This window comes from Lepeophtheirus salmonis, chromosome 13 (assembly GCF_016086655.4).
Source record: "Lepeophtheirus salmonis chromosome 13, UVic_Lsal_1.4, whole genome shotgun sequence".
NCBI classification, from domain to species: Eukaryota; Metazoa; Arthropoda; class Copepoda; order Siphonostomatoida; family Caligidae; genus Lepeophtheirus; species Lepeophtheirus salmonis.
Window position 1 is genome coordinate 18,748,097 of NC_052143.2, and position 21,431 is coordinate 18,769,527.

At 27.6% G+C, this 21,431-nt stretch overlaps 1 protein-coding gene across 2 annotated transcripts in view; it reads left to right on the forward strand.

Moving 5' to 3' along the window:
- Positions 1-1,062: 1,062 nt before the first annotated feature.
- Positions 1,063-21,431, forward strand: part of LOC121128514 (ephrin-B1-like) — a 29,618-nt gene continuing 9,249 nt past the window's right edge. The window contains exons 1-2 of one of the 2 annotated variants that reach the window (XM_040724094.2): positions 1,063-1,289; positions 17,725-17,795. The gene's annotated coding sequence lies outside the window, so the exon portion shown is untranslated. The remainder of the gene's footprint in view (positions 1,290-17,724; positions 17,796-21,431) is intronic. The other variant, XM_040724095.2, reaches the window with a different exon arrangement.

Below are 21,431 nucleotides of genomic sequence, written 5' to 3' on the forward strand. Positions count from 1 at the left end.
CATTACAGTATTGGAAGGATAACGATTAATACTTATTGAGTCGATTTGCGTGATTGATTTCACTATGTATCTCTATATGTTAGAGAAAAAGTTTTGGGCATTATTAATTCAATTTTGGGAAATAAATTTCCCAAAATACAGGATTGTGCAGAAAAATGTGATCTATCTAGATTCCTGGCCTTGATGATCTCTGTAAGAAGATGGTATAGGGTCCTTGTGTATGACAAACCCCCAAGTCGCTCTTCAGACACCTACTAATGGTCAAATCAACAAAGGAGAAGGAACTCCAGATTCCTTTTTAAATTGTGAAACAATAACAGCCTTCCTGGGGAGCTCTTCTCTATCATTCTTCATCTTGGCCACCTTAACAAGAAGGCTCCTGGATCCCTTCACAATGTCCATAATTTTGCCACCTCAACATAAGCGTCTAGGAGAACTAAGATGTACTGACACCTTTTAGCTTCCTGCTCACTCATGATGACAATATGATATGAGAAAATGTTTATTGTTTATGTATGCACAATTGATTGCTGAACCAGAATGTCAAAAATAATCACTAAGCCTTCCTATATGAATGAGAAAATTTACACTGACTACGAGTCCAAGTTTTGGTGCCTAAGCCAATACATTATCCTTAAATTGTATATATATATGCATTTGTGTTAAATAAATATAAATATTCATAAACAAAAATGTAAACTTGATAATGACCCAAATAATCCTATCATGAGAACATCATTAAAGCATGATAAATATTACAAAGCACTTTAGATTTGAAAGAGTGATTAATGTGGGTATCTTAACAGTTCCTTTTCTCCCTCTTTCAATATTCTCAATATAAACAACATACATAAAACCAAAACCTCGGGTTTTTTTCCTTTTCTTTCCATATTATTATACAATTTTTTTATAACAAGGCATATCAAAGGCACATAACATCTACAGTACACGCCCGTGTCTCTTAATATACTTTATTCTCCGTGTGAGTAAAGTTTTCCTTCCTTTTGAATAGAAGAAGAAAGAAAAAAAAACACGAAAATTATAAAGTTTGCTTGAAAAGTCAGTTTTGCGCTGATACAGTGCCGATGAAGGTGTGCTGCGCAGCTTATCCATACAGATAATATAATATTTATTCCATACTAACATTTATTGAGTGATTAAAAAAACAACTCTAAAGAACCAAGAGCACACGTACATGAATATAAATACTTTTATGAGTCTAAAGGAACGATACTAAGATGATTCACAAAATCAAGATTTTGGATCGATGGTTCTGTGTTAAAAAATAGGTCTGTGATTTTTTTTTCCGTTTTATAAATAATTCATTTAAAAATTAAATAAATTTAGTTTTCAATTTATGAGAAATGCCCTTATGTAACATATGAAAAATTAAATTTTTTAAAAGGTAAAAAAAAACAGCTCATTTTTGTATTAATAAATCATGTCATTAAAAGATAATTTATTATGTACTATCTGGTGTTCATAATACAATTCTACGTTATTCATTAACCTATGAGAAAAAATATCATCTAAAAGCTATAAAAATGCCAAGTTGAACTTTTAAAAGTTTAATGTATATTGAATGTTTTAAGTTGATTTTATTGAAGAATTTAACCCTTTATTTACGGACCGCGAGTACAGCCATCCTGAAAAATGTTTAAGAAATTAGAGTCATCACAATTGTTTTATATTTCAATTGAAAAACTATAAAAAAATTACAGTTTAGTTGTTTTTACTCCCATAAAAATACAACTTCCAGTAGTTAGACGAACTAACAGAATTAATCATGTTTTAGATTAAAAGTCTTTTTTAAAGTCTGTAAGTCCAGAAAAAAGTTTTCTTAAAAGTATCATGGGTTTATTGGTAGAATGTGAACGTAGATATATATAAAATCTTTGTGCACCAACGTGTTAGTTTGACCAATACTATTTGTTTAAATCTCCTATATATCAATAAATAATATATATGATCACTCTATATTTGTAACTTAAATATACATTATCAACTAATTAATTAATTTATGCATATAACTAAATATGGAGATCAATATCCCTTCTTTTCTTTGGCTTCAATTTTATACGTATATATATTTCATTTCGTTGACCATATACTGAAAAATATAACTATACTTTTGATGTTACAAATAAATTATTAGTAAACTTTTAAACAAATAAATTTTTTTAAACAAAGAAAAATAATATTTTTTACTTAATTGTGCTTACAATTTTCCAAATGTCAATGACAACTTATAAAAGGTTACTTCATAAATGTGCGCGTGTCTACCTCAAACAAAATATAAAGGCTTATAATTTATTTATATTTTTTTGACTGTGCCCTAACAAGCTTATTAAATAGCGTTAATGAAATGTGGGCTATAAAGTATCTTTATGCATGAGTAAACTGTACATTAATTTAGTATTATGTACAAAGGGGATTCAGTTGTCTTTTGCCTATTTAAGATGTTTTCTTTTTAGCAAATATGTATCTATATATCTATATATTTCATATGGAATATTGATTTTTTTTTCTATTGGATCATTATCATTATACCACGTTGAAATTCTTTGAAGGGCTTCAAAAAATTGATTGATACTTTTCTGTTTCATTGTGATTAGAATTTTTTATTTATTTATATAAAGTGAGTATAAACTTGTTTCCCCAATCATTTAAGTAAGCATTAACTCAATATAATATATTCTTATATTTATAAAACAATTATAATTTATTGAAAGTAAAAATATTCATTGTATGTACATAAAGTGATGTACAAAAACAAACAAATCATAAAATATTTTGTAGGGAGTAACAAAATTAACAACTTTGTCAAATTATAAACAGTAGTAAAAACCACTTTTTGAATTATAGAATCACTTAAAGGCTCAAAAATGTTTGCGTGTTTCTATTTTACTCGTGAATAAAAAAAAATCATTTTGCATATATGCAAAATATTAAATATATTATCATACAAAACAAATTTTAAATTATACTTATAAAAAATCCTTCTTGAGAAAAAATCCTATATTTTTAAAGAAGTATAGAATAAAATAATGACAGACGAGCTCAAAAGACTAATAACAATTCAAAGTATGTATGATTTCAAAAATTTAAACGTAAATGAATTTATAAGCAACTCATCCTTAGAATTTCATTTTTCGTTCCATTAATCATTGACAAGTAATTATTTGTAGTATTTAAATATTTGATAATTGTTTAATTACTAATAGAACCCGTTATTTTTAGCAATATAATTTTTAATTTTTTATATAAATTATTTAATATTGATGTTAAATTTTAAAAGTCATTATATTTCTAAATTTGACTAACAAAATTAAAATAACCATTGCAGAAATTATAATATATACTGATTTATACAATTCTTATTTCACTATTTTACTGGTCATACATTTATAAATTTCAAATATTGTGTCCCAGTGAAATTTGTTTGGAAGTTTTTTTCACTGGACTCAATAAATGTATTAAATATCACAATTTTTGAGATGTTAGTTAGAAAATATGATTTTTTTAATTCTTGCAACTGATATATTTTTTACCGCTGTTAATACAAAAAAAGAATGAATTAATCTAAAATAAAAAAAATAATTTTTTTAAACCACGTGATTTTAGCACAATTTTTTTAACGACCTTTACGACATTTTATAGAATATATAGGAAAGATACTATTTAGCGATCAACTGATTGTATATTTATAGATATATCCTAATCATTTTGAACAAAAAAAACCCAAATAAAAACAAGAATATTAAATAAACTACTTGACAAAAATGTATCTAATATCGTCTCTACATATAATTTGTTTTTGATTTCCAAGGAATTATATCTTTAATATATAAATGAATATTTCTAAAATATATATAATTTTTGGGTATAATCGAAAACACCACTTTCTATTTTTATATTGTAAAAATGAAATTTTATACGGCCTAGCGTTAATTGCAAGAGAAGATGATGTGAATGCAATTTTTTTTTGTCATATATTAGGTCAAGAAATATATATATATATATGTATACATTGACTAATCAATTTGTATAATAAATTATGATATTTTTATAATTAAAAAAAATCTTTTTCATAAATTACAAAGTTAGACAATAGCAGTCTAGATAATTGGTTTTGTTGATATGAATTCTGTTAGTGATTTCTTGTTCTTATATCCTTTTTTTTAGTTTGTATCAATAAAAAAATGATGTTCACAAAGTTTCAGACTTCAATGTCATTTTTTAAACCTCATTATCCGTTTTATTCTTGATGATATTGTAGTGTCTTTAAAATTAGCTGATTTCAAGGGGGCTTATAAGTCTGAAATTTGATTAATTTAATGTGACTTATTTAGGATTTTTAGGATTAGAACTTAATTTAAAATAAAAACAAATTAAATTATTATAATAAATTAAAAGTTAATTCATTTAGGTATACATTTATATGGAAATCTGAAATCCCAAATAAAGATCATTTATTTGAGCATCAATGTTACCCCTCAAAATTATCGAAAGTTATAATATATAATTTTATACAAATTTTCCTTTATTTAGAATTTTGATAATCTTAGACTATAGTTGTATTGATATGAACATTTTGTTGTTTTTATTTGACTTTCTAAATATGTTATCATTTTTTTTAAATTTTTGAGTAGAGGAAATTTAAGTATAGAGTGACGATGTGTAAGATTGCTACTAAAATATAAAAAGTAACGCTGAGGATTTGTTTTAGGAAGGAGAAAGTAAGTGTAAGTTTATGTTAGAATTAACATTGGAGTGATTCCTTCCTATGCATAAATTATATTTGGAGCGGGATTTGTGGTTGTTTATTTCCAACCCTCTCAATGGACCACGTAGCTAATATGACTGTTAAGCTGTTCTTTTCTTTAACATTCTACATAATGGCGTTACCTCGCTAACACAAAAATATCCTATGTATTCTATTGCTAGCCGTCGACTCCTTATTTCATATTTTTATTCTTTTTGATGAATAAGTTATATTAAACTTTTGCTCCGGTTGAAGAAGGACAAAAATACAATTTTTTGTTAATCCATAGTCATAGATATATAAATATTGGCTTTCTTATTTTCCTATCAAGTAATTTTTGCTATCATATAGATATTCAAATGTATAGCTCCATTTCTAGTTCAATATCACAAAGTAATATTATAATACTGTATCAAATAAAATATTATGTAGGATTTTCATATAATATAATATTCACGTGTTATTCATTTTAAAATTTTGCGAAAAATATTATGATAATGATAGTTTGGGATTTCTTAAAATATATATAGCAATTAGTTTAGTATATTGGCAATTTTTCTGTTTCTTTTTTAATGAAAGGTTGCATGGTACATTAAAGCTAAATATTCAAATCTAAAATTTTAGGGTTAACCAGTACTTTTTTTTTAAATACCGGCAGTTCATACTTTCAACAACTCTAACTAAGACCATTGTTTCTCAAACTATACATATATTCATAATTATTTACTAGGAGTAACCTAATTCAAAAAGTTTCTTAGGTAGTCGGTATAATCGACTAGTTTTTATATTTTGAAAAACCCTTTGTTGTCTTGGAAACAAAAAGCTTTAAGAGAGTGATGTATGTTTGATTAATATAATTTTTTTATATGTACGACAAGATTATATATTTTTAATAAAATAAATAATACTTTTGGCAAGTTTTGCGCTGATGTTTTTTATAGGAAGAAAATAGGAAACTATTTTTTGATATATATTTATAAGTATGTTAGACCAGAAAATAAAAAATAACATTGCAATATATCAAAAATAAAACGTACACAATGGGCTATATTTTATAAATAATTATGATTCTTTTTTATTTATTTTTCATATAAAACCGAGGAACAAAATTTAAATGTCTATAGTATAACGATGCTATAGCACATTTGGTAGTAGGGAGGAATACGAAACATATTTTTTTTCAAATTCACGTTTATATACAGGGTGAGGACGTTTTTTAACAACAAATTTTGAGTAATTGTAACAGTTGCAACGTTGTTTGTGATTTTGGCAGCTAGTCATAAATGTTTGGCGACAGTTTAAAAAAAGGTATCGATCAACTAAATAATTAATTCACTTTCGTAGGAAAGGCAGGGTGTCCTTATTGCAATCCATACAGGCGAGACAATGATGAGATAGCAAACTTCTAAAGCCTAGAGAGGTCATTTTCTCGAGAATTTGGAAGGAACAGGAAGAGTTTGGAGGTGATTTTTAAGAAACAGCAATTTGTGCTGATTACAAGATAAGGTCAAACTACCCAAGAGATCTGGATTTCATTACAAATTTGCAAATAATCAATATTGATGAACCATCCAAACTGAATCAACGGTTTTGAAAGGCTGATCAAAAAGTGAGTAACAGATGATTGACGATACAAATCATACGAGATGCAAAAAAAACGTTGACCTGGTTTTCAAGATATTTTTTTGTGTTTTGGGACACAATATTTGGCTCTAAGCTCACTGAATCCCAACCCCATGGACTTATTGTTGTGGGGCATATTTGAAGGACACACGTGCATATTTCATTCAAGACAAAAACTGAGTGGATGTCCAGGATCGGGGAGGAACTCCAGAATTTCCCAAAAAAGACTGTCATCAAGAATTATCCCCGTTTCTGAAGTCGAGTCAAGACTGTTATTAACACCAAAAAATAATTTTATTGAAAAATAGTATTTTGTTTTATTCTGTTTTCATTGGCAATGTGTTTATTCAAATCTGATGCTTTTTTTTTAAATACAGGTCAGACTCTGTACTATAAGAAAGTTAGGTTTTTTTCTCTTAAATTTTAATATTTTAGTAAATTCATCCGGATAAATTTTTATCGAAATATCTGATCTTAAATAAGATAATATTTGATTAAGATAAACCACATCAATTCTTCAGTGAAAAAGGATATTCATTTGATATTTGGATCTTAAATATGTAAAAAAATTAAAAACAATCTTCATATCTTTAATTTTCAAACCTTTTTTATACAAAATTCAAATTCACATAATAATTCAATTAATAAAATAAATTAAGAACGAAGAAAAAGTAAAACCAACAAATTGAATTTTAAATATTTGATGTGTATTCAATTGTTCAAAGGAAAGATGTATTGTCTTCTTTAAAAAAACGTCAATGTCTAATAATAATAAATTATATTGGAAAGAACAAGTTAGTCTAAAATAATGTCCCATAAATAAATGATTTAAAGCAGAAATGACAAAACTTTTTGGTGAAATAAATACATTAAGTAAATTGTAAATTTTAAAATGATTTAGAAAAATACATAGATCAAACGTTATATTAATTAAAATAATTAGCTTGTAAAATGCCAAAATAAATTATAAATAAATTGAAAAACAATTGATTTTTCTCAATGTTATCCTCAAATAATCATAAGTTTCAATGTTTTTTGTCAACAATTGATTTTCACCTTTTATTACCGGTTATTCTTAGTGTTCTAAAGGTTCATCAGTAAACATGAATTAGCTATTTTTAAACTCCTTTGAACAATTTTTTCATTGAAAAAGAATAATAATCTTATAATGGTGGAGACAGGAGCTCATAAGACAAAATTTTAAATTTATTTTTGGTCTTATTTTAGAAAAATGCTTGAAAAATGCAAAATACATAGAACTATAAGTTTTATTAATTAATATTTCAAACTATTTAACAGTAAAAACTTCATCTTAATCATTATTTTAACACTTTTTCTCTTTTTATTACAAGTTTAAAATTCCATAGGGTTAAATCAATAAAATAAAAAACACAAAAAAAATTAGACCAGTAGATATAACTAAACAAATAAACATTCAAAGTATTTACGCTTCTTCAAAGTTATGATACTGGGTCTTCTAAAAAAAAATTATTTTCCACATTTCATGGACTCCTTTAAGGAACTATTATCTAGTAATAAATAATTATTGAGTACCACTGCCTCCGCGGTTTGTTTTGAACAATAATCTTGAATTTGTACTAAAATATGTACATTTGTAGATATAAGTTGTTGGACATTGTTTGTGTTTAAGACTTCAAATATTGTATTTATGAGAAGTTGTAAAAGGACAAGTCTTCAGGCATTAGCGGTATTAAAGCTGCATTTTTTCAAATTTTTCGATGAAGAAGCTGCATATTTGGCTTTTCTTTTTGATTAAAGGCTAAGAAAAATAGAAAAGCTCCCTTAAAGAATGAAGGGAATAAAAGCTCTTATATTCAAACACGGAAAAAACTATTTTGATCCAAAAAATCTAAGAACAATCATACTATTGGCTTTACTTTACACGATCATAAGTGGTACAGTCACACAAAAAATAATACAACGTATTCATATCATATAGGATATGTAATGATTCTGAAAGAGAAGATTGGTTTTATGACCTAATGGTAAATTAGTGACATCACCTTAACTACGGACATAATTTTCAGAAAGGGAAGAAAACCAAGAAACGTATAGTGCAATTGTAATGATATATTTTTGAAAGGCATTTGACACAGTTAGATACAAGATAAAATTGAGACAAGTCGAAAATATTTAATATACTCTATTCAAGCTCATATTACTAATGGAAATATTTTAATGTTCGTTGAAATAGTTCAGATCGAGTTGTTCCCATTAGTACATATAAGTTAACATTAGAAAAGAAAAATTACTCCATTTTACCTAGGAATTGTTCATATTTACAATGTATATTTCCTTTTCTAGAAACGTTGTGAATCAGACCTACGTGTTGTCAGTAAGCTAATTTATACCTTTTTTATGTTTTAAAACGGAGTACACTTCGATCCAATTTATTTACTTGTATAATTTGGCACTTGTTAATTATCTGTAAATTATATTTTGACTATAATTAAATCGTCATAGATAATTTTTCAGAGGATAAATTAAAAAATCAAATTACTATGATTCCTTTTGAAAACGATCTGGCCTGAAAATTTAACAAGGAAAGAAAAATGTATTGGTTATTAGTAACAATGATGTTATATCAAAAAGTGTTTCTGCTTCTACCATTGTCAACTCTGTCAAGCCATTGAGGATTGTGTGAAAGAAAAATTTATCGGACACAACCTTTCTTGGGAAAAAGATTGAAATTAACCAAAAAAGAATAAAAACTCCAAGTTGAGCTATTAAGGAAAGACATGATCGAAAAGCTTTTTATGTCGACTTCCAATTGTTATATTACATAGTAAGAGATTGTGAGAAAAGTGCTAGACTATAAAGGGATTACAAAATATTCAAAAAAATTTACTTTCCCAAGATAACATTAAAAAAATGATGCACTGATGAGCGTCAGTGATTATTGAATGAACTCTTCAGAATTCATTGTTTACAAATGCTTGAATTTTTTTTTCAAACTGGTATTATATGTGTAGAGGAGTCTTATTTTAATAGAAAACTTCCAAACTAATGTCATAGGAGAGTTTGGTTAGGTTTGGTTTTATTCGGGATGTTGTGGAAAGAAAGAAATTATCATACTTTCTTAATAATCGAGGGAAGCACTGGGTTTAAGCCCGGGCAGATATGGGTCGTGTATTCTATATAATCATACATGAAAAAAATAATATAATGCAAGGGGGAGCGACTTTTTGTAGTAGAAACTGAAAAGGTGTTTTTTACTTTCCAAAATTGTTTTTATTACTCTACGTGTCAGCCTCTCACCCATCCCACTACGACTTGTTCTAATTATTATTTATCAGAGGTAAGCCTTAGTGTCTCACAGAGGTTAAGAAGAATATATATTTTGCCCATTACAGTTGACAGTGGTGCAAAACATATCGACAGACCATCTTATTATTTGTTGTATATCAATACATATTATATGTATGACTCATTTAATTGGAAAGGTGTGACAGGGAAATATTTTGTTTGTCTTTGAAATGCATATATATATATATATATATATGCACCTTCAGTAGCACTCCATAAGGATTACCTCCATTTAAACTTCTGCATAAACGGCAATATGCCATTTAGAACAAGTACGACCTTATGTTTTGACATTTCTATCCTTATCTAAGTAAACAATATGTGCTTAAATCTATATAAGGACTTTTTTTTGAGAATAAAGTATTTTCAATCTCTAATAAAATGCTATGATTATTCATAGGAATACAATTTGAATATACAAAAATCAAAATGTATAAATTTTTTCCGGTATAATTTAGAGTAGTTTTGAAATCAACGGTATAACTTTATTCTATTACATGTGCAACCACTTAAATAAATATACAAAAATTGTATTTTCGTATATTGTGACAACTTTTTCATCAATATTTTGCAACGACTGCAATCTTTGCTATGCAAACACTTATGAATAAATACAAATTGAATTGACGATGTGGGCAATTCTAGCGTACGTTTCATATTTGAATATTTCATCTCAAAAAGAACTTGAGTGATTTATAAATATGTCGATCAATTAAAATAACTTTATTTGTATATCTACTGTACTACACATCACAATTGCTTCGTCTTCTCTCCTTTATTTTTGGCATTGTTTCAAGTGACATAAGTAATTTTGTATGGACATTATTTAAAAGTTGGCTACTATTTTTCCTCATATTTCAAAAAGTAAAAACTGCATATAAAAATATCTACACATTTTTCATATAATAATTCATTGTTTTACATGTCAATATCACCAATACCCAAATCGGTGAAAGAATATTGTGTGGCAGATTATTTATCTTGATATGAATTGAACACACATTTAAAAGAATGAATTGAGAAAAAATTAATTTTATACATCTCATAATTTGATGTTCCAGTATCGAATGACAGTCAGACCTCTGAAATAAAAAATATACTCAAAATACTTTTTCAAGAGTAAATTTTAATTAGAATAATTGTTACTATTCAAAAAAAATTTTAAAATAAGGGTCCGTGGCCAAGAATAAACTTAATATGGCGGTTCTCTGATAGGGAAAGGGGAATTTAGATCTTGTGTTAACACAGCTATTAGAAATCATGGTATAAAAATTGATGAAAACTGTTTCTCATTAAAAACGTAGTTTTTGAGCAAATCTTGATAAAAATATCAATATTGATATTAATAGAGATACGTATTACAGTGGACAACGTACTTGGAAGAAATGATTCTTTTTAACTCAATGTGCAGTGATGTACAAATAAATGAACGTGGTAATTATGACAATTTGGAGAATGTTTGGGAAGGGATAAACATTGCTGTCATCAAGTTTTATTAGGTCATATGGAAGCAGCTGGGAGAGGAAGTAAATAAACACAAATCCCACTCTGTATATAACAAGGACGAATCGACTGAAATTATTTTATGTCGATCCTCAATTCTACTCCGAGTCCAAAAAGGGACTACACTTATAGCTCCTGAGCAATCCCTCATTATTAATCCCGGTCTTTCATGAGCATAAAGGTACACTTTACTGAAATGTTCAGTTTCAAGAAATATGTAGTAATGATACCCTCCTTGGAAAATAAGAAATCCTGCCCAGGTTGCTTTCGCTTTCTACATCATATTTTAGACACCCTGTTAATGTAAGAAGGTTCACTTCACAGTTGCACTTAAAGAAGGAAATATAAATTATATATAGGGATGTAAATCCTAAGCTTTTTCGCTATGTAAAAGAAAGAAACCAAAAAAAAAGCCATCATAACTCTGATAATTTGAGTAATATTTGAGAGAAAAGGAGTTTAATTGAAATAACGTTTAATTATATTAGCTGTGAGCAGCTGTGAGATGAAGTAAATAAACACAAATCCAAAAGGGGAAAAAACTTTACATTCTTCTACCAATCCTGAAGGACTCTACCTCATTCATGAGTACATAAACTTGTAATTACACTTGATACTTAGCTGTTCGCCGTTCAAAAATGAAGGAAATAATGATAACTGCTTTTTGAATAAAAATCCTCGTGAACAACTAGTATATTTCAAAATGATTACTTGCTAAAAGAAACTTAGAATTAATTATTACTTGCCATTAATAAAATAATCAATACACTTACCAATAATAAAAATATATAATTATATGAACAAAGCCTCCACATGGAGTCTCTTTTAAAACAGAGCTCAACTCCGTAAGGATTTATTCTCAATCAAAGAACCTGTAAGGCTCACAGATAAAGTTCTATTATTCTTCATCCACTTCTCTAATATTTTAAAACCATAAAAACCTCATTTCTTTTTTTTTGTAAATATCATATGCTTTCACCCAGACTTAAATATATTCAAGTGTTAGGTCCATAAAACTTATTTTGTCTTTCTATTTTCGACGACCTTCTATGTGTTCACTGTAGTGTCGTCGTTGTCACACTGTTTGTTCCATCACTTTGTGATTCAAAATTTAATCTTTATTCTCATCTCCAGATCCCCTCAATGGGTCGTGAAGTATCTTAAGAAAACACTTGTTCCTTTTAGTTGAGATTCGAGAACCATCTAACATAATTCTATATTGATTATCCCTTTCCAACCTATTCCATCTAGATGTCCGAGGTCCATGCTGGTTCTGGATAATCACCAAGTCATGCATTTTCAAAGGTTCTCTTCTCTTAGATCCAGCCACTAAGCCTTGATAAACCGTTCGGAACAATATTAAATTGCAGGATTATTTTGACTTTTTTTAATTGCTACTTCTGCTCTCCATTAAACTGTGGAAAATAAGCAAAGGACGTGTGGTGGTTGATTCCCATTTTTTTAATTCCACCCTTTCATAATATGCCAATTCTGGCGCATTGTTACTTGAGGTTTTTTCAGGAACTCCAAACGTTGAGAAAAAACTCATCAAGCTTCCAAACAATCCCTTTACTCCTTTAGAATAAGATGAACTAGATACCTCTGTCCATCCCGGCAATCTGTCAAAAATGTCAACAACTACGGCTTCGAATGGTGTACCTGCTTCATTCGAACGTATAGGTGACATCTAGTCTGTAAAGGAGTTTTAGAGTTTCTTGATTTATATAAGTCCCTCGTACGCCTAATGTCGTTTTGCTATGCCTGACAATTCTTGACATTGCGTCAGTGACTGAATTTGTTGTATCATGAATATGAAAAATATCGAACTTACATATTAACAACGCTGTTTATATCTATTCCAGCGCATATTTGGAATTTCATATAGAGTTTCATCCCTTAATAACTTCAGGAGCGGCTTATGGTCCGTTACAACCATCAATTTTTTACATCTTCCATGTATCCATAATAGGGAATCTGGTTAAGTAATCTGAACCATGACCAAATGTCCGTAATTGACTTAGGAGTTGGGAATGAACGAACTAATTCAATAAATTTGTCTGAGGGTTCTACTCGGTTATCAGTTATTCTGAAACCTGCAAAGTCAATAATCTTATTACAAAATTGAAATTTCTTTTTGTTTAGTAGAAAAACTGATTCCCCCATGTACTCTAGAAAATCGTTTGTCCACTAATCATCCTCCAGTTGTGTATCATACATGAGATTATCATGAACACAATGAACTTTTCTATTTAGGTAAGCTATTATTTCATCAAGAAGTCGATTATACCCATCCCCACTCGACCAAAAACCCTGATGTGCGCTCTTGTATCGGAATCTTCCCAGGTATGATAAACGTTGTCTTGTTGTGGTCTTGATCTCGAATGGGAAAATTGTGGAAACCATTTTATGCGTCAGTGACTGTTTTGTAGGTTTCTGCAGTTATGGATCTTACCATGTGGAACAGATACTTCATGGCATGGGTTTTTCTCTTTTAAGGGAAACAATAGTTTTGTATAAATTAAATGACTCACTATAGATTTTCATAATAAAAAAAAATGAATATTTAGAAGCCATTAATTGCAGATACTTTTCTTATGTTAATTCATCGTAAATATTTACCCTTAATATTTTTGAAATCTTTTTGTTAAACCTATAGATCCTACCATTTCCATGTAGGGTTGACCTTTACTTTTTTAGGCAGACCTTTTTTTGTAATAAAACTATAAATAACCCATTTCACGATTTTATGCATTAAAAATTTTATTATTTGTGATAATAATTTTTTTTTAAATGTACTCGTACAAGCAACAAAATATAGAAATTATATTATGATCTACCTTAAATTAAATATAAATTTTAATATGATTATTTTAATTTATCTTTGTTAGATAAAATAATTCATTTATTGTAAATTTTGGAGTCAAGAATCAAATTTGCAAATAATGTGACATATAGACAATCAATGATTTCAAAAACAAGATTTAAATAATTAAGATACATTTTTGTAATATAATTTGGTTACACGGTATAAGTTTGCCTGCAAGTCATAATTTCCATCTCGAAATTGGAGGCCCTGTAAGCTGAGATTTAAAATTAAATTATCTCAACCTTTTAATTATTAGGAAATATTTCCATAAGTAAATCGTAGCGAAGAATATATTATTGGAATATGTAGAGAGGGATCTTATATTTTTCAAGATATTTGGACAATTAGCACTTAGGTAAGTCATGTATGTATATCTCGTTTTGTTAAAGAGGTTGTGAGAGTGTCTCTAATGTATTGGAAGTGAAGGAACTCGGAGTCAATCCATAGATTAAGGGATGTACACGGAGGAGATCACATCTCCTTATATTAAGCATTATGATTTTTTGTTGCATCTTGGCCTCGTCCCTCAGTCTACAGATTGTCCCTGAGTCTTTCAGCCACCCTCCCAAATACTCTGTTATAGATCAACCTCCTCATGTAATGAGAACTTCATAATGTACTTACATGATTTTCCAAATTGCTAACTGTCTGAATATCCTGTAACAGTCGAAACCCTTCTCTTAATCTTATAAAATATCATTTGCTTTGCATCGCTTCACCTAGAGAAATTATACCTTTTTTTTTGAGGGTACAACAATTAATTTTGAAATAAAAAGATTAAGTATGATGTGGAAACAAACTTTTATAGTGTATCCAAAGATTTTACAAAAGGTATTGAATATTTCACTTTCTCTTACTTCCTTCAAATCCTGTCGAGTACTTTTCCAGGGGTGTTTAGTTAAATAAATTCTGATATATATTCATTTTATTACTAGAACGCTTGTGTAGTTTTTTGAAACATGCAGGTCCAACCTCCTGAACCAACAAAGAAACAAAAAAATAAAAATAGTATTTGATGAACGAGCTAATTATATTTTGTAAGAATGATACGCTGAATTTCCCAGTGTCTTTTTTAATGTCAAAAACTCCAAGAAATACTGGCAATACAGGATCGTGAGAAAAAATCATATTTTAACATATGATATTACTAGCTAAGGATTACCCGGTGTTGCTCGAGTAAAGGAGGGAGAGAGAAATCACATTGAAAATGGTCAAATTAATTGAGAAAATAAAAGAAATATTCAGAACATACTTCTATATACTAATAATTGTAATACGAATGTTTCGCTGTTGTAGAAAAATATCCTGATAACTCTAAATCTATTTCTCTTGGATTCTTCAGACTGTATAAATCCGGTTAGGTAAGGTAACTTAATTTACAACGTCTCATTGTAGCAACTCTCCCCCGGAAAAAAAATTACTCTCTGGCCTATTGTAACCTTAGTATTATTATTATAAATATAAAATTAATGTAATATAAACTTCGAATAACATACCAACATATATGCATCTACAAAATTGTCTAGATGAGAAGTCAATTTTCTATTTAATTCAAAGAAATTCCCAGATTGAAATTCGCAAAAATAAATTACAAAAACTATTTTGCACTATTTTTGCAAAAGAATAGTTAGTAGTATCGATTGGAATTTTAAAAGAAACACACACCTACCAATATTTGTTTTGTACCTGCAAAAACAAAAAAGTTATGAAGAATAATGTTGTCCAAAAAATAAACCTCGATAACTGGTTCATTTTTGCAAATATTGTAAAAATGAAATAACAAAATGTTCCAGAAATTGAAAATATTTCAGTTGAAGAGTTAGAGTCTCAAATTTTATGTCCACAATGTATCGTTTTGTGGCATTTCTTAAAAAATATTGAAAATTGACGTTTGATGAAAAATAGAGAAAAAATAGAAAAATTATTCAGAAAATGACAGATATTTCAGTTAAACATCAATTTTTATTTGGCAAATTTATAGGCAAACCAATCCCCAGACAAATTTCCAAAAAACTTTTTTCTATTTACTAAATCCATATTCCATTGGAATCTCATTTTTTTGCACCTGAAATAAACGAAATTGCAATTTGCACCAATTTCTTTTTTTGCCAATAACTCTTTTGATTATGAATAAATTTATAAAACGTAGTTATTATTATAGTTTTGTTTGAAACGCCAATCTCTTTTTGATAATAAACTAAAACCCCTATCTAGTCTGCATGAGCTGCAAAAAACGGTTCCTATTTTTTGGGCATAACATAAACCCCCTTATATCACGCCCCCCAAACGACACCCCCGTCGTAACACGTCCGAGCTCAAATGAGGGAACCATGCAAAATTTCAGCGCTCTAGGTTCAACGGTGTGGGAACGTATAAACGACATATACACTCACACACAATCTTTCTTATATATAGATAAGCAGAATTAAAATAATTGATAACTTTTAAATTATTAGTCATCACGTGAAAACAGAATAAGATTTTAGATATACCATGTCATTGGCAAATATAGTCAAAATGCCTACCATAATATTTTATGTATATGAATTAAAAATTAAAACTTTAAGCTAAATAAAAGACCATGCTTTACGGATTGTGAATCAAGAATGATTTCCAGGTTAATACACTATTACAAATGATTATATTTTTCCATACAGAAAAATCTCTAACTTTCTTTACATTTCCCTTATTTATGCTCAACGTTGAGTTAGATAAATTATAAAAACCCATCAAAAACATTCCACAAAACCTCTATAATCAATTTCAAAATATGTTTATATCTCCAAAACTATTGAAGTAACGTATATGTATATGATAAACTAAGAATTTACTTATACAAAATGCTAAAATATTGTAGAAATTATTTATTAGAATAATAATACTTGAGTCTTTAAAGTCGATTAAAATCCCACGAAAGTAACAAACGATTAATACTTTTGTCAAAGTTTAAGAATAATACTTGTACCATAGTAGCTGTAGTAAATATAAATGTATATTTAAAAAAAAATAGCTTTATTAATATGTATCTTGCTTTAAATAAGTAGTATCGGCTTATATCAAATGGTGTTAGAAAGATAAATTTTAGAACTAAAAAAAAATTTCAAATAGTTTTCTGATTGTGTGACTCAGTATTATTTGAGTGTGTAAAAGAAAGGCACCAACAAAGAGAAATTACCCTATATTTTTTATTTTTTCTTCGATAAAAACGAAAATGTAAGTCCGGTGGCGTAAAATGTTTTTAATATTCAAGGTTGTTACAGCCAATCACACACCATTTGCCTAAAATGTGGACAAAATAATTGAAATCATAGAGTCCGACACTCATGTAAACACTGTTTTGATTTCTAAGGAGATAAACATAAGTGAAAAATAAAAATTTTAATAAATATCCATAAAAATTTATATTACTTAATCTCTTATTCGTCTCAGCTAAAAAAAAAAAAATTATTGGATTTTTTTTAGTATGTTACGGTTCTTGTGTGTTTATATAACGTTATATTCTAGAACGAAACCTCAATAAAAATGTACTAAAAGGTTATAAAGAGTTAATTTTAATAAATTCATTCCCTAAAGATAGTAAAAAATGTAATTTTTCTTCATTATTTATTTCATTTTACCATTGGGTTTTGTTATTTTGTAGGTATGTTTGCAAATTTTGGTTTGCCTTATTGAACACAAAATGCAAATCCCTTTCCAGTTCAAAACCACCAGGTAAAAATTTCGTTAGGATTTATTTGATATGCACATTGATTAATAAATACTATAAAAGAATAAAAAGTACTTCCATCAAATAATCACCCTGTTATTTAAAGTAAGACGATCATTAGACATTTACTATTTTATTTTTTTAAATATAACGTTGTGAAACTTTCATGCACAATAAATATGTCATATCAAATTACCATTTAAAAAAATGCAATCTTCATTTTTTTTCTTTTTTTTTCAGTAATTATGAAGATATTCAAATATTTACATTCTTGATTGATATAACTAAATTTAAAAAAATGGTATGTGGCTCTACAAAGGCATGAAAATATTTTTTGAAGGAATTTAAATTTTTTTAATATATGAAAGTCAACATTTACTAAAATTTTACCATTTTTTTAATTTGATATATAATACTTGAACCTACATAACGACCGACAAGCTATTCTTCAAAAACTTTCTCTAATATTCTTAGATAAAACAACACATACATTTTTTTTATTCGGATGAAGTAAGAAATCTTTTTATGATACATAGTCTCAAGAATATTTAGTACTCATAAAAAGACTTAGGTTAATAGGTACGGTAAAAATCCCTTATTTTTCCAAAAGATTTATTTTTAAATGTGTATCTTGCGTTATATAAGTAATATCGGTTTAAACACTTAATATTTTTGGAATTCATTTTTTTACCAAGTTCATTAACCACATTATCAAAACGCATTTTCACAAATAAAAGGTTAATTGATATTTCATAATTATTTTATTCAAAGAAGACTTTACATAACGTCAGTTTTCTGGGAGTCAGCTATTTTCTTTTATATAAATACACAAAGTTGATTAGATTAAAAAGTTTTGGTTATCAAGTCAAAAGATGAAGATTAGTGTAGTAAAAAGAACCACATTATTTTTCCAATAGATAAATTTATTATAGTGTATCTTGCGTTGTATTAGTACAATTATTGTACATTAGATAGCGTTATAAATATAAAATTTGGTATATAAAAACTTTTAAGTTTAAGTAGTGATGTGATTGTTTGACCTGGTATTGTTTGAGCGTCAGGCAAAGATAAACATGATATAAAAGGGAAATACACCATATCTTATAGTTACTCTCGAACAAGCGAAACAAGCAAAAATGCGAGCAAGGCGGCTAAAAATAAGAATAAAATAATAGAAATTGTCAAGTACGACCGTCATGTAAGCAATGAGATAAATAATAAAGGGGGAAAAAATCTATAAATATCCATTTAAAAAAATGGATGTCATTTTACTTCGCCTAATATTTACCCTTTTCTGTCTTTTTCAAATTTAAAAGAGAAAAAAATTAGGAAAGGAAAATGACTTAAATTTCTAAATTCACAGTCATAATATAGATGATATCTAATTAATGATCCATATTTTTTTTTTCTGATTTTTACGAAGAAAAATATAAAATAAACTTGAAAAAAAGTGCAACTCATTACAAAATAATTAAAACGAATATTACTTTCATCCAACATATTTAAAATATCTACAGACTGTCACACATCAGCTATGATTAAAAATAAACATGTATTTTGACAGTTTGGGATTAATTAACATCATCAATAATGAATTGTTTTTATCATCTAATAGTAAGTTTTGGATAAAATTGCAACATTTGTATAATTTATCATTTCTATAAAAAAAATCTGATAACTTTTACCACTTTTATTTATTCGAATATAACATATGTGTACATCTAAATGATCAATGTTTTAATTTATTGTATTTTCAAATGTAATAAAGTCACGTAATTCAATCCTGAATCAAAATTAAAAAATGTCCATTTAAGGTTTATAAATACAAAAATGAACTATAAATGAATATCTATTTAACTAAATAAACATAGTTTTGATTCCTTTATGGTAACGGAGAAGAAAAAAAAAATAGATTTCTCCTCATGACTCAAATCTGTAGACAAAACATTCGTCCATGACTTTTTTACTAAAAAAGTAAATGGATCTTAATATTGGATCAAAAAGTAGTAATGATATTTTTGAAATGTACTCATCTAAAAAAACTGCAAAATACTTTCGAATAAGCTTACATTAGTTTTAATCATTTTTATATTCTTGTTAAGACTTGTAAGCTGCAATAAACAAATGGTTTGATTCCCATATCAGTTATGTTTATTATACAATATATTACAAAAAAAATAATGTACAAACCAGATTTTATAAGCCTATCTTGAATTCCTTTTAAATGATATTTGATCACCCAGCAACACTTTTCAGTCCATTTCTGATATCTCTAGTCCCTAACAAGTTATGATCCATTTGCTGTTATGATCAAAGCTTTTCTTATAACTATTTCCAATGGGGACAATGTAATATAACTTGTTAGGTTATGTATCGCATACACTCTCATCAAAATGGATTTGTACTTATTTTGTATTCAAAATTCGTTAAAAATAATGAATATTTCAGAAAAACTGTATCAAAATTAAATTCTAATGTTTCAATTATGATAATAACAAATTGTAACTTCTTGAGATACCATTCTAATTTTGTTAGAACAAACTGCTAAAAAAGGTATATTTCTTGTAATGTGTTGAGATCATCCAAGTATATTTAGAATTTTCCTTGATTTTACTAAATATAAAATAATATTTTTCATACTTAAAAAGTGTAAATTTGAGCCTATCTCGACTTTGTGCAGTGTACTAAAATTTGTTTTATTTTTTGTTTAATCTATTATCCCAGTTTACTAACTGTATTAAAAAAACGATGTAAACTAATAAAGGATACAGTTTTTAGTTAATATTCTTTTATAATTACCTCTTCAACAAAGTTGAACGGAGGTTAAGCTCTTGCATCTGTTTGTTTTGTTAGTCACCAGGATTTAAGAAAAAGTAACAGAATCATTTAGATCAAACTTTATACGAAGATTATATATGGTCACAAATAAAGGTCATTAAATTTTGAGATGTCAGGGTCAAGACTCAAGGTAACAAAAAGCGTAAAAAATGCATAAACCGACCATAGCTTAAGAGAAAATTTAGATACATAACTCCATTTGATTTTATGTGGAGGTTTTGTGTTCAACAGAGTGCCCATTAAATGTGTTATAGCTGTAAAAATGGCATACAAACTTAGTTAAATTAGTCCCTTGTTTTCTAGACTACAGATTTTTATCATTTGAATACCTTTTCTTAATAAACCTCCTAATTTTCTTTAGATTGTATTGCTGACTGTGACGAATTCAAAATGTATTGTATATCCTTGAAATTTATCAGTTGTTATTTTTATATGCTATTAAGTTCCCTTTTAGATAATTTTTCAATGCTTTTTTTAAAAAAAATCTTAGTTTGCAAAATTTAATCTTTAGAAAAAGTTGTAATTGTTTTATGTGCGTAGGTTAGAGGATATGGATTTCAACCTATTTTGATATCAGTACTATTATTATTTTTTTAATGGTAAATAATGTACTGTCTATCTTTTAATAAACAAATGCACTGTATTTTTTTGTAGTTAGTGAGGTAACGCCGTCCTAAATATCATTTACAAAATATCTACTTGTAAATAAAACATCAACACACTTTTTACGTTAGTTTTGAAAAATTATTTGGGTGTTTACATATTCATATTTGAAATAATTCAAACTAAATATATTTAGATAC